Consider the following 13,111-nt stretch of genomic DNA (forward strand, 5'->3'; position numbering starts at 1 on the left):
GGACATTTACAACCTTTGAGGTTGACATTACCTGGTCTTCCCAGATGATGATTGAAAACAATCCATGACAGGTCTCAGCTTTGCAAATGGGGCAGTGCATGCTATAATTTCTGCAGGGTGCCCAAACTTTTGCAGATGCCATTTTTTTGTTTTCTGTTGTTTTGAAAGTGTAAATTATGGAAATAAAATCTAACTTTTGTTGACATATTATAAGAATGTCTAATCTGTAATTTGATGCCTTTTGGAGATCTTTCCATCTTTCCTTGGCTTCTTTATGCAAATGAATACACATTTTTACCTGAGGTGCCCAAACTTTCAATCCCCACTGTATGGGTTATAGTATAGCCCAGAGAACCCTTTGTAGTGATGGCTCTATGGCATGTGTATCATCTGTGGCTCAGTGCCCCTTGAAAACTTCCACAAGGGAGAATTAGTTGGAGGCACACAATGGTCTCCTATAAGATTCTGATCAGCCATTGTAAATATATCATGATACGGTGTCATCCAGACAGATCCTGTCCTCTTCACATGAATATTTCTATATGTTCATTATTTTACAAAGGCATCATGCACACTTGAACCTACATTTGATATAAGTGGCCCTCAACAGAGGAGTAAGTGCAAAGTCCCTTGTCTTCAACATAAAACGACTAGCGTGCATCAAAGGAGGAAGAAAAAAAAAAGTCTGACACATTATTTAATGCACTCACTGTTGGATTTAACTGGGCGCTCTTACATGAAAGGGTTAACCCACTGTAACGGTTCAGGAAGAAATATACAAGTTTGTAAAATGAAGAAGAAATACAATTCCGCGCATTTGATTAACTGAGTCAGATACATCCTTCTAAAAAAGTAAAAATCTACCTGTGGATGGATATTTGGAAATATTTTTTAACTGGCTCTCATAGAAGCTTCGGGCTGACAGTAGGGTCTCTAACAACCTGCCTTAGAAATTATTTTTTGAAATCTTTGAAGATTTGCAAAGCTAAAACCTTCCTCGGCTTTGAAGACTCCGTCCGTCTTTTTCAATTCTGGCCGGCAGACAACCTGAGAAGAAAAAAAAAAGAGTCTATTTCAGGAATCAGTTTTGAAGATGTTGTAAAATGGGGGGAGGAATGGGTTTTATTTTTATTATTTTATTTATTTTTTTACTTACGGAGAAGATAAAAATTGGCAGCAGATGAGATTTGCTTGTCCCAGATATGGCAGCTTATTCTCCTACTCACATTCCATTACACACTATTATATCTTCCATTGTCAGCTCCTTATTTTTATATTTGCTTCTTAAAGCTTACCGGCCAAAAAAAAGCTTCAGATTGTGATTTTTTTTCTGTTGACTCCAGTCCATTCATGTACACCTTTAAAGGAGAACTATTGTGCCAAAAATGTATCATTTGGATAGGGGATAAATGTCTGATCATGGGGGAGGGAGGGGGGCATGTTGAGGTTCGGGGTCCAACCACTGGGACCCCCTGTGATCACTGGACCCTGGCTCTTCCGGAAACGGAAAGACATTAGGGAGACATTTGGGCATTAGGCACTAAGGCCTAGGTGTGGCAGTTACCTCTGAAATCTGTACAGCCTAGGTCTACAAATTGTGGATCTCCAACTGTTGAAAAACTATAACTGCTGGGGGTTGTAGTTTTGCCACAGCTGGGGGTCCACAACTCAACATTGTTGGTGTGTCCATAGAATATGCCATCTGAGGGGCTGTCTGGGGAAAACAAAAATGGCACTACCTCAGTGTTGTAGTGTTTTTTTGCTTGTCACTGTATGGCCTAAAGACAAGCTATTAGGCCCTACCTCTTGCAGGCCTTTATAAGCCACCCAGCTGCCATGACAACACATTGCCATGCAGCACCCACTTTGCAGAGTGGGTACTCCTTCTGTTGCTATTGATCATAGTATCTAAATTGACTTAGAATGAATTAATGAACTTCATCTGCTCCAGAAGTAAGTGGCCATGCTAGCTCCAGTGGGTGAGAGCGTTCACTAAGCAGTAAGGCACACAGTACATTGTCCCTGCTCCTGTAGACTGAGCAGTGAAGCATATGCTGTATGTCCGGAAGCTGTTTAACTGAGCAGCAAGGTATAGAGAATCTCTTCTCCTTCAAGTTTTTTTTCCATTGAATCCTAGTGTAGGGTGAAAACTGTAGGGGAGCAGGACTTCTGTCAAAAACAAGTATTCTAGCTCCTCTACTCTCCGCAGTGAGGTGCCTTATTTCACTGCTGACTGTTTGGCCAAACAAGATAGGTGGCTATGCTATACATTACCACTTAGATCCTATACCTGGTGTATGTTCTTGGCCCAGTGGTTGTAGGGTTAATTTCCAATCGGCCATTGGTTCTGAAGCTTATTTGACTGCTGATTTGAATTAAACCTACCAAAACTAATTTGGGGGTTTTAACTTTTCATTAACTGTAATATACAGCTTACACTTGCTGCAGATGGTGCTGTCTCAGTTTCTAAATCTGCGCCATCACTGTGGCATGCATGTAGAGCAGATTGTGAGAATTGTTGTTGATTTTACCCTAAACTTATGATGAACTCTCTTCTATATACTGTATATTAGTGCCACTGTTAAGCTTGCAGTGCCCTTATTGATTGAAACCTGCTTGAATCATTTGCAAAAACTGCATCTAACAAGTTATTGCTGCACTACCCCCTACAACAACATGCTTGAGGGGTTAACCATTGCGCTTCCACTAAGGCCTGTCTTATATAGAGGCACTTCAGGCTTGTGCATATAGGCAGCCCTGGAAAAAGGACTCCTCCTTAGTGGCAAATTACCATAATAATCCACTGAACAGTCTGCAACAACAAATCAGAGCTCAACTTTTATTTATTAAATTGATGTATAAAAAAATCTGCGCCTTAAAAGACAACTGCAGCGAAAAACACTTATCCCCTATCGACAGGATTGGGGATAAGTGTCTGATTGCGAGGGGGGTGGCCGCTGTGGCCCCCCATGATCTCCCGAACGGGCCTATGTAGTTGCCGCGCTGTGCGCCAGCTAATACGCGTAGCGTTGAGCTCACTGAGCTCGATGGACATGTCCCCCTCCATAGAGCTCTATGGTAGAGGCGGGGAGGCGCAAATGTCACCTCTCCCATAGAGAAACATAGAGGAGGCGTGTCGGCGGCAGAGCCAGGGCCCCGTGCAGGAGATTGCGGGGGGGGGGGGGGGTCCCAGCATTTGGACCCCCAAGATCAGACACTTATCCCCTATCCTGCTGATAAAGGGATGAGTGTATTTACTGCAGATTTCCTTTAAAAGATAAGGGATAAGATGTCTCACTGTGGGGGTCCCGCCGCTGGGGACCCCCGCAATCTTGTTTTCGCCAACCACCTGTTTGAGCTGTATGCCGCGGCGCCAGCTCACAAACAGCCGGGTGGCGACCACAGGGCTGGAGAATTGTGACGTCACGACTCCGCCCCCATGTGACATCACCCCCCCTGCTATGCAAGTATATGGGAGGGGGCGTCACGCGGCGTACAGCTCAAACAGGTGGGTGGCGAATACAAGATTGCGGCGGTCACCAGCGGTGGGACCCCGCAGTGAGACATCTTATCCCCTATCCTTTGGATAGGGGATAAGATGTCTCAGGGCTGGAGTACCCCTTTAACAGATTACAGAAGAAAGCCAGGCTTGTTCTCATATTGGAAAGACCAGTGCTGCCATATTTGGATTTATTTCTTTGAACAATTGTAGGTCTGTGTACAAATAATGAAGTGAAGAAGCAAGGGCCTATGTAGTATAGAGGCAGACTATGCAACTGGAAAGATCAGGTTGGTCCTATGCTTCTTGCAATGAAGAGTGGCAGAAGCCTTTGCAGGACTCCTCTCTATGGAGTGACAACATTGGCATCAAGGATGATGTTGGCAACATTGGCATCAAGTGTGATGGGCATCAAGGATGATGTTGTGGGTTACGATGGGGTTAGAAGTCCCTGCTGTTTGTGTCATGTAACTAAGTGGTGTTAACTTAAAGGGGTTATCCAGGAAAAAACTTTTTTTTTATATATATATATATATATATCAACTGGCTCCAGAAAGTTAAACATATTTGTAAATTACTTCTATTAAAAAATCTTAATCCTTTCAGTACTTATGAGCTTCTGAAATTCTGGTTGTTCTTTTCTGTCTAAGTGCTCTCTGACGACACGTGTCTCGGGAACTGCCCAGTTTACAAGAGGTTTGCTATGGGGATTTGCTTCTAAACTGGGCATTTCCCGACACAGGTGTCATCAGAGAGCACTTAGACAGAAAAGAGCAACCTTAACTTCAGAAGCTCATAAGCACTGAAAGGATTAAGATTTTTTTATAGATGTAATTTACAAATCTGTTTAACTTTCTGGAGCCAGTTGATATATAAAGTTTTTTTCCTGGATAACCCCTTTAATATCCCTCAATGAACCACAACCTTTTTTTATTTTATAAATTCCAGAAATGCCAGGATTCCTGTGAACAACGTGTAGCTTTACTGAACTCCTTTTGCAATTCCATAAAATACAAGTCCCTTGAAATACAGCTTTGATAGTAGAGATTAGGAATCAAGAGAATGCAGATTTGGTCACTGTCCCTTTGTACTGAATGCTTCTTTAGCTGATATTTTGCTAGCATGTGTATGTGGGAATTTCCTCTGCAAAAATATGGGTGCAGGGTTCTAAGTCCAAATTATGGATACTACTGGATGATGATCTTTATGGGTAGTAAACTGTGGATAAGATGCAATATTAAGGCCTCCACTTAACTCACTCTTTTGGTGGCAATCTGTGACGCAACACTCAGTGAAGCGTATCATCAGAAGTGCTCTCTGACCAGATGCCCAAGATAAACCAGTGAAATGCAGAATGGCCCTTGTACAACTTATCCATTCTTGACAATCTTGACAATAATTTTGGGCAGACTAGATCGGCCAAATGTTTCTTATCTGCTTACCCCTTCTATGTTTCTATGATACTATCCTCTTCAAGGCTTTAATGGAACCTTTCACCAGGTTTAATGCTATGGAACTGGTGGCAAAACCTTATATAAGGTAAAATAAGGTTTCTCACCAAGTTCGGATGTCCTCCTGTCGGATAGTGTAGAAAATAAGTCGTAAAAGTGTCCCGCTCAGTATGCTAGTGAGACCAAAGTAGTCATTGGGATGTGTGGCACTGAGAAGTAGTCATTGGGGCATGTGGCATTGAGAAGTAGCCATTGGCATGTGTGGCGCTGAGAAGTAGTCATTGGGACATGTGGCATTGAGAAGTAGTCATTGGGACATGTGGCATTGAGAAATAGCCATTGGCATGTGTGGTGCCGAGAAGTAGTCATTGGGACGTGTGGCATTGAGAAGAAGTTATTGGGGCGTGTGGCATTGAGAAGTAGTTATTGGGATGTGTGGCATTGAAAAGTATTCATTAGGGCATGTGGCATTGAGAAGTAGTCATATGGGCACGTGGCATTGGGGCATGTGGCATGGAGAAGTAGTTATGGCACTTCGGGCTGTAATCACTCCTATTCAGGCTCTAATCCTGCCCTGGTGGCTACTTGAGCCTTAAAGGGGTTATCCACCATAAGGTGATTTTAGTACATACCTGGCAGGCAGTAATGGACAGGCTTAGGAAGGATCTGCGCTTGTCTTGGGGCTAAATGGCTATGTTGTGAGATTACCATAACACTGTGGCTAGCTTCTTGTGAACTGGTATTTCCTGTTTGAGTTTTCTTCTTTTGCGTACAAATCCCATAATTCCATTTTCTTCCCTCCTACACATCAGCCACCCCACCCATTGAAACATATATGAGCTGCATCCATTCAAAAGACCTGTGGTTTTCAATCAGGGTGCCTACAGCTGTTGCATTAGTTGCTAATTGATCTCTCTCCCACCAAGCGATCCCTCCACCCATTGAAGCAGACAGGCTCCCTGTCATCAGCTGACTAGTGATGTCAGGTCTCGGCCACATTGCAACCTGGGAAAAATCTGAGACAACAGTCATTTTGTATGTTGTTAAAAATAAATATTGGGGGGGAAAATCACATAAGAATTGTGAGAAAACTGTCACACACAGGTACAGACACTATATTATGAACTACACTAACTTTACAGCCCCTGTAGCATAGTCAAATAAAAAAAAATCCTGGAATACCCCTTTAATAGCATACTGCGCAGGATACTTTTAAAACTTGTTTTCTACACTATCGCAGACGGGTAGGAGCACATCCAGACATGGTGAGAAGCCTTATTTTACCCTATCTAATGTTTTGCCACCAGGGTGGCAAAATCCAGCACTGTAATGGGGGGTTCAGTTACATCTTTGCTATCTCTTCTATGTAAAATACTATCAAAGAATTGATCCCGTAGAACAGCGGTCTTCAAACTGTGGCCCTCCAGCTGTTGCAGAAACTACAACTCCCAGCATGCCCGGACAGCCAAAGGCTGTCCGGGCATGCTGGGAATTGTAGTTTTGCAACAGCTGGAGGGCCACAGTTTGAAAACCACTGCCGTAGAATAAAGCTATAGAAATAATAATAGCAAAATAATCCTAACTCTTAATTACGATTATTATAAATAAACAAAATAAATATTGTCACATTTCATCTGTATGAATAAGAAATGAAGCAAAGGCCACCGGGTGGCGCTCCAGCACCACAAATAAAAAGGGACTATTTAGCCATGTGTCAATGTCATGTCAGGTGTTGGGGAAGCAGGCAATGGAAATACAGCATTTAATAAGGAAAGAAGGAAAAAATAAAACAACGAAACAAAACATTTCTTTACTATGTTTGCTAGAAACATCCTTATTAGCTTTAGGATTAAATGATGGAGGTGATAAAATCATCTCACATGTGCCGTATCTCCACCCAGTGACGATTCAGCCTCATTCAGTGCTGTATCACAATATATCCCGTCTTTCTGATAGTGATGAGATCCTTGTTGAGTCCTTGCACGGCTCTATGTACTAAACCCCTATTACAATGAAATCCATAAACATATTATTACCATTCCACACAACATCTCCCTCTATACCGATTGTACTTCCAACCTGCGGCCCATGAGGAAACATCATAGAAATTCCATTGGCATGTATTACTACTGGTGATAGCTCAATATAAGATATAACATATTAATACATGGAAAATTACATATCCACTGATCTCCTGGTAGTTCACCGAGAAGCCATCGATACCTCTCTATATACTGTATTATTTCTTGTATGCTTTTATATAACTTCAGCTGTTGTAAATAGAGATGAGGGAACTTACAGTAAATTCGATTCGTCACGAACTTCTCGGCTCGGCGGTTGCTGACTTTTCCTGCATAAATTAGTTCAGCTTTCCGGTGCTTACAGTGTTACTGTATGCAACACAGCTGTGCTCATAAGTTTATATATCCTTGCAGGATTTATGATTTCTTAACCATTGTTCAGTGAATATGAATGATAACACTAGCAACTCATGGTTAGTGGTTGGCTGAAGCCATTTATTGTCAAACAATTGTGTTTACTCTCTTTAAATCATCATAATCACAACACAAACTACCCAAACGACCCTGATAAAAAGTTTACATACCCTGGCAGGGGTGTGGAAATTTTATAAAAAACTACTTGTCCACGAGACTAAAATGGAGCAAAATCTACTTGTCCCTCCTGACGATCCACTTGTCCGGGCCAATTTTTAGACATGTGCAGAACCCAAAAAAAAATTTTTTCGTTATGTTCGTTTTCGTTTTTTTTTTTAATTTTCGGTTCTGTGAATATTCGGAATGCTGTGCATTCGTCATATTCGGTTTTAAGATGCATCCGCAAATTTTTTTTTCATTTTCGGATGCATTTGTTTAGAAAACGGATGCATTAGTTGAAAACAACGAATGCATTTGTTAATTCTGATTTTTGTTTCTGCACATGTCTAGTGATCCCTCAACATACAATGGTAATTCGTATGTTGAGGGATTCGTGCAATGTAAAAAGTAAAGTCCTACTCACCTGTCCCCGCTGCTCCCGATGGTGTCCCCGGGCCTCCGCTGGGCTCTCCTAGTCCTCTTCGGTACTCCGCTGGGCTCTGCTGGGCTCTCCTGGTCTTCTCCGGTCCTCCGTTGTCTGCCGCAAGGCCTTACTGGGCCTCCGTAGCGATGTCATCACGTCGCTGCCGCACGCCGTTCCTATTTGATGACGGGACAGCGTGCGCGGCGGCGTCATAACGACGTCAGAGGGAGACCCGTATGAAGGCCCCGGACCAGCCCAGAACCCACCGGAGGAAGGCCCGGAGCAGCGTGGAAAGGTGAGTGAACCTGCCCGGGCTGCTTCAACTGCTATCCGGCAGCAGCTTAAGCATTATGCGCTGCCGGATAGCAGTTGATGCATGGCCCCGACATGCATGTTCGTTAACATGCATATTCGCTATGCGTTAACAAATGCATTCGTTAACTGTATATTCATATTCGTATGCTTTTTCGGGATTTTGTAATTTATTTTTTATGTGCATTCTTTTCGTAATGAACATCCGAAAACGGGAAAATTCGTTTAGTTCCGCGTTCGTTACGAAACAAATTGCACATGTCTACCAATTTTTGCTTTTATGCTCTCATTCTTTTCCTCCTCGCCCTATAATAGCCATAACTACCTACTATAACGACACCTTTTAATTTTTCAATAACTAAGGGAAGTGAAATTGAAATAGTAAAAGATCATTTTGCAGATTTGGTGGTTTTTCTTTTCTGCGCCATTTACCTTGTGGTTGAGATAACATGTTAGTTTTATACTTTAGGCGCCTGATTGCAGTGATACCAGATTTGTATCGTTTACGTCATGTTTTACTAGATCTGGACTTTTTCAAATTTTTTTAATTGCCATTTTTTAACCCCTGTAGCTTTATTTTTTTTCCACATACCAGGCTGTATGAGGGCTCATTTTTTGCGCCATAATCTGTTTTTTGTATCGGTACCATTTTGGTATTGATCTGACTTTTTATTCGCTTTTTAACTTTTTTTTCTGGGATATTATAAAAATTGCAAATCTGTGGTTTGGTATTTTTTTTTTACATTTACCGTACGGCATACATAATGTTATATTTTAATAGGTTGTACAATTAAGCATGAAGCGATACCAAAAATGTTTATTTTTATTATGTTTACATGTTTTTATATAGGAAAAGGGGGTGATTTGAACTTTTAACATGGAAGGGGTTAATGCAGCGGTCTTCAAACTGTGGCCCTTCAGTTGTTGCAAAACTACAACTCCCAGCATGCCCGGACAACCAACGGCTGCCCTGGCATGCTGGGAATTGTAGTTTTGTAACATCTGGAGGGCTACAGTTTGGAGACCACTGGGTTAATGTGTGTCTTTCAAACTTTTATTAAAACTTTTTTTTTTTTTTTTACACTTTATTAGACTTATATGAGGAATCATTAGATTCCTCAGACAGATGAATAGATTCTATTGAACTCTATTAATCTATGTGCTCTGTGATCCATTGATAGAGCCTGGTCCAGCCAGGATCTATCAATGACAGAGCGGGACAGCAGGGAACAGAGGTAAGCCCTCCGGCTACCTCTATAGTGGATCCCCCCCCCCCGATCGCGCTGCGGGGGGGGGGGGGGCGATCCACCCCACTAGCCCACCAGGGAGCATTCACATGTCCCTTTAGATGCCGCTGTCAGCTTTGACAGCGGCGATCTAAAGGGTTAATAGCTAGCCGCGGCAATCGCCGCATGCTGGCTATTAGCGGTGGCCCCCGGCTACTGAGAACAGCCGGGGGCTGCAGAGTATGGAGCGGGCAGGATCCCGAGCCCGCTCCATACATACTGCAGAGTGCTGCATGCATCTCCTCGTGTAGACGCGCCTTCTCCCCTCAGCTCTCCGAAGCTACAGCTGGGGGGAGCGAAGGCAGAGGACGCAGGTCTGCACGGGGAGCAAGAAGCCACGCCCCCTCATCTCCCTCCGTACGTCTGCAGAGCAGGGGAGAGAAGACATACACAGCTTCTCATCTCCCCTGCTCTGCTTCGGAGGACACAGGTTTTTACAGCCGGAGGCTGCAGAGTATGGAGCGGGCAGGAGTCGGCAGCCCGCTCCATACAGATTGCAGCGGTCCGGGCTAAGGGCCGGACAAATTCACCTGCCCGGCGCCCGGAACTGCTTGTCCTGGGTGTCGGGCTATAGGAATTCCACATCCCTGCATTGGTGATTTGGCCTGATAACATGCACACAGCTTGACACAAAAGGGTTACAATGGCTATTAAAGGCAACCTTCTTCACCTGTGATCTGTTTGCTTGTAATTAGTGGGTGTGTATAAAAGGTAATGACTTTCTTGACTCCTGAAAGGCCCTTGTATCTTTCAACCAGTGCTGCATTGATGCTGTTGATTCTAAGTCATGGAGGAAGCAAAAGAATTGTCAAAGGATCTGCTGGAAAAGGTAGTTGAACGCTAGAAAACAGGAAAGGGAAATTCGATTTGTCACGAACTTCTCAGCTCGGCAGTTGATGACTTATCCTGCATAAATTAGTTCAGCTTTCAGGTGCTCCGGTGGGCTGGAAAAGGTGGATACAGTCCTAGGAGACTCTTTCCTAGGAATGTATCCACCTTTTCCAGCCCACCGGAGCACCTGAAGGCTGAACTAATTTACGCAGGATAAGTCATCAACTGCCGAGCCGAGAAGTTCGTGACAAATCGAATTTACTGTAAGTTCGCTCATCTCTAGAAAGGGATATAAGAAAATATCAAAGGACTTGAGAATGCCAATCAGTAGTGTTCAAACTAATTAAGAAGTAGAAAAATAAGGATTCTGTTGAAACCAAACCATGGCCAGGTAGACCAACTAAACTTTCAGCCACAACTGCCAGAAAAATTGTTCGGGATGCAAGGAAAAACCCATAAATAACTTCAGGTGAAATACAGGACTCACTGAAAGAATGTGGTGTGGCTGTTTCAAGATGCACAATAAGGCAGGACTTAACCCCTTAACCACTTAGGGACCCAGGGAATACAGGTACGCCCTGACGCCCTGGTACTTAACCCCTTAAGGACTCAGCCCTTTTGGGCCTTAAAGGGGTACTCCGGCGCTAAGACATCTTATCCCCTATCCAAAGGATAGGGGATAAGAGGCCTGATCGTGGGTGTCCCGCCGCTGGGGACCCTCGTGATCTTCCACGACGTACCCCGCTAGAATCAGCCCCCGGAGCGTGCTCGCTCCGGGTCTGATTACTGGCGATCACGAGGAGGGAGCATAGTGATGTCACGGCTCCGCCCCCGTGTGACATCATGCTCCGCCCCCTCAATGCAAGCCTATAGAGGGGGGCGTGACAGCAGTACCCCTTTAAGGACTTATGGCTTATTTTTTGCGTCGCCAATTCTACTTTGCAGTGACATTAGTCATTTTACCCAAAAATGCACGGCGAAACGGAAAAAAAAATCATTGTGCGACAAAATCGAAAAAAAACGCCATTTTGTAACTTTTGGGGGCTTTCGTTTCTACGCAGTGCATATTTCGGTAAAAATTACACCTTATCATTATTCTGTAGGTCCATACGTTTAAAATTATACCCTACTTATATAGGTTTGATTTTGTCGCACTTCTGGAAAAAATCATAACTACATGCAGGAAAATTTATACGTTTAAAAATGTCATCTTCTGACCCCTATAACTTTTTTATTTTTCCATGTATGGGGTGGTATGAGGACTCATTTTTTGCGCCGTGATCTGAAGTTTTTATCGGTATGATTTTTGTTTTGATCGGACTTTTTGATCACTTTTTATCCATTTTTTAATGGTATAAAAAGTGACCAAAATACGCTTCTTTGGACTTTGAAATTTTTTTGCGCGTACGCCATTGACCGTACGGCTTAATTAATTATATATTTTTATAGTTCGGACATTTACGCACGCGGCGATACCACATATGTTTATTTTTTATTTTTTTTACACTGTTTTATTTTTTTTATGGGAAAAGGGGGGTGATTCAAACTTTTATTAGGGAAGGGGTTAAATGACCTTTATTAACACTTTTTTTTTACATTTTTTTTGCAGTGTTATAGGTCCCATAGGGACCTATAACACTGCACACACTGATCTCCTATGCTGATCACTGGCGTGCATTAACACGCCTGTGATCAGCATTATCGGCGCTTGACTGCTCCTGCCTGGATCTCAGGCACGGAGCAGTCATTCGTCGATCGGACACCGGGGAGGCAGGTAAGAGCCCTCCCGGTGTCCGAGCAGCTGTTCGGGACGCCGCGATTTCACCGCGGCGGTCCCGAACAGCCCGACTGAGCAGCCGGGTCACTTTCACTTTCACTTTAGAAGCGGCGGACAGCTTTGACCGCCGCTTCTAAAGGGTTAATACCGCACATCGCCGCGATCGGCGATGTGTGGTATTAGCCGCGGGTCCCGGCCGTTGATTAGCGCCGGGACCGACGCGATATGATGCGGGATCGCGGCGCGATCCCGCTTCATATCGCGGGAGCCGGCGCAGGACGTAAATATACGTCCTGCGTCGTTAAGGGGTTAATAGTTCGGATATTTACATATGTATATAAAATATTTATTTTTTTACACTTTTTGGGGGTGAAATAGGGAAAATGGGACAATTTACATTTTTATTGGGGGAGGGGGTTTTTAACATTTTTTAAAACTTTTTTTTAACTTTTTATATTTTTATTTTTACACTTTATTAGTCCCCATAGGGGACTATTTATAGCAATCATTCGATTGCTAATACTGTTCAGTGCTATGCATAGGACATAGCACTGATCAGTGTTATCGACTATCTTCTGCTCTGGTCTGCTTGATCGCAGACCAGAGCAGAAGACCTGTGGAAGGCAGCGGAGGCAGGTGAGGGGACCTGATCGGATCATCCATTTTAGTGACCGCAATGCTGCAGATGCCGTGATCTATATTGATCACGGCATGTGAGGGGTTAATGGCGATCGCGAATGTCCACCATTACCGGCAGGTCCCTGGCTGCTATCAGCAGTGGGGACCTGCCGCGCATGATCCGATGCTCTCGGTTATGTATAGGACGTAAATGTACATCCTGGTGCGTTAAGTAAGAAATCAATCAGCAGGCATCCCGTGACAATGCCTGGGGGGGGGGGGGGGGGGGGTATCCTTAGACAGCTCTGACCATCCTGAA

This window comes from Hyla sarda, chromosome 4, assembly GCF_029499605.1.
Source record: "Hyla sarda isolate aHylSar1 chromosome 4, aHylSar1.hap1, whole genome shotgun sequence".
Classification (NCBI taxonomy): Eukaryota; Metazoa; Chordata; class Amphibia; order Anura; family Hylidae; genus Hyla; species Hyla sarda.